This window comes from Thermobia domestica, chromosome 7 (assembly GCF_964235325.1).
Source record: "Thermobia domestica chromosome 7, izTheDome1.hap1.1, whole genome shotgun sequence".
NCBI classification, from domain to species: Eukaryota; Metazoa; Arthropoda; class Insecta; order Zygentoma; family Lepismatidae; genus Thermobia; species Thermobia domestica.
In genome coordinates, this window is record NC_137460.1 from 168,703,974 (window position 1) to 168,706,341 (window position 2,368).

At 39.0% G+C, this 2,368-nt stretch overlaps 1 protein-coding gene across 6 annotated transcripts in view; it reads left to right on the forward strand.

The window, feature by feature from the left end:
• Positions 1-2,368, forward strand: part of GAPcenA (GTPase activating protein and centrosome-associated) — a 772,500-nt gene that overhangs the window by 744,227 nt on the left and 25,905 nt on the right. The gene's annotated exons all lie outside the window — the stretch shown is intronic.

Here is a 2,368-nt window from a genome sequence, read left to right on the forward strand (position 1 = left end):
CCCGCCAAGTAAACTTTGTGGTGGACAAACACCGTATGCGTGGGTTTCCTCGGGGTTGTCCCGTTTCCTCCTACTTTCTTCATTCCACTATTTCATTCATTTCTCATCATCACCGTCTCCTTTAGCCTAGCCGGCATAAGCGTGGGACGTAAAACTAAAAAATTTCATTTCATTTCGACGTGTATGTAGTACCTCTACGCGAACGGAAATAAGAAGGGCCAGGATTGAACAAGCCTCGTCGGGAATGCCTGGAGCTCCCCGAATGGATTGGACTTTGCCGGACTTTGATCATATTGTGTAATTCAATAGCTCATGTGAACTTATTCCAGGAATCTGGGTAACAGTGAGCATGGACGGGAGATGAAGTTTCCTTAACGCTCGGCCACCATGCCTTCAAAGTATGGTAGGACCTGAACAGACAGGTTAGCTGCAGGCACACAGGACTTCGGCCTGACCGTACAGTGGGCATATGCCACTCGATTAGGGAATAGGGATTAACTCGCAAGTTGTGAATGAAGATAAAGGGACACACGTTAATGGTGAACATCGTGCACGAGGACAAAACATCCAAGATTAAGGATCTACGACCGAATGCATCTAGTGGGGACAGTCCGAAACTTAAACTGAATGGCCACGAGGCATGCGAAGTGTGGGAGTAGGCCACTTTGGTCTAATGTAATCAGGTATAAATCAATAAGTTAACTAGCTGGTAACGCACCTGTTAAATTTTCGTTCCTAAAACTAGTGATCATAGTTATCATTACATAGATCTTCCACACAATTTCATTTATATTGAAGCTCAGATTCTTAAGCTTGATGAAATATAATTTGCAGGTGACAAACCAGTGGCTCTTAATGATGATTTTTAATGCATATACAAGGTGTCTTGACCTTAGAAGATGACCTTACAAAGAACATCTTCGGCTATTAAAATTGTTGACTTGTTGCTGAATGTACTAATTTTCATCTGTTTGTGTCTTCTCTAGTCCCAGTCTGCTCCAGACATATGTTGCAACTGCAGCATTTTTGGCAGTTAGGGTTCTTCCCTCACGCCAAATATCAAACCGCTCTCTCCGGGATATAGATATCGTAACTGAAATGATTAAACACATCATCAGGTTGCAGTTTGCTACAGCTAATTTCACTATTATTGCATACAAGAACATTGATTTATTGCACATATACAAATTTCGAGGTGGATATCTTTATTGTGTGCAACTGTGCAAAAACTTATTTGTCAGCGTTTATACGAAAAGTTTACTGTGCCCTTATGTTGAGAACGGGTTCAATGATTTGTCATTAAATTCAATAAAAACTCGTGGCTCAGTAATAGAGCGTTCATCTCTGGTGCTTGGGGTCCTGGGTTCGATCCCAGCCCCCGCCACGTGAACTTTGTGGTGGACAAACACCGTGTGCATGGGTTTTCTCGGGGTTCTCCCGTTTCCTCCCACTTCCTTCATTCCACCATTTCATTCATTACTCATCATCACCGTCTCCTTTAGCCTAGCCGACATAAGCGTGGGACGTAAAACTCAAAGAATTTTTGGATACCAGGAAGTGATTAATTAGATGTAGACTATGAGAAACTCATTATAGGTGTCTGTAGATAATTTTATTTCATGGTTGTCTACATTTTTCTTTCCCTTTTCTTTCTTGAAGTTAGTTCCAAGAATTTTTGTCAGATTTGATGAGTACCTGGTGACCGAGCGCGGTAACGAGATTTAGCTCTTCTTATGATGAACTCGTGCAGATTCGACTTTGTGTATATTCATGGAGCTGCTAATGAATATATCTATGTTTTATGGCTGGCTAATTTTTCTGTATAATTTGCTGAGAAATTTGTTGATTAAAGAAGGAGAGAGAGAGAGAAAACACAGGAAAAACACCAGTATCGTGAAATGATCAATTGTATTCGTAAACGTAACACACATGAACGAATTCATCGATTCATCCTAATCATTGACGATAGAAATAGACCATTGCGAACTAATACAGGTATGTTCCATTAAATCAACAAAGAATTACGCCTATTTCCACATTAGACAGGTTCATCATGCACACATTTTTCGTATAATACATGTCAAGTTAAAAGTTACAGCAATGGTTCAAATTTTTGAGTTTCAAATTTCAAACTCTTTACAAAGAACATCATTAAAGAGCAAGAGGTAATTCTACTGTTCCTTCTTAAATACTCATATATATGTTATATAAAGCATTGTCCATTCTGTGGTTGCTACCTATTCTATAGCAGATAAATATTTTTTAAAATAATTTTTAATTCTTTTTCCACCCAATCAAGGGTAGAATATTTATTGCATGCAATATTACAATATTCAGGTGCTCTTTAATATTTTTCTTTCCTTTGTAG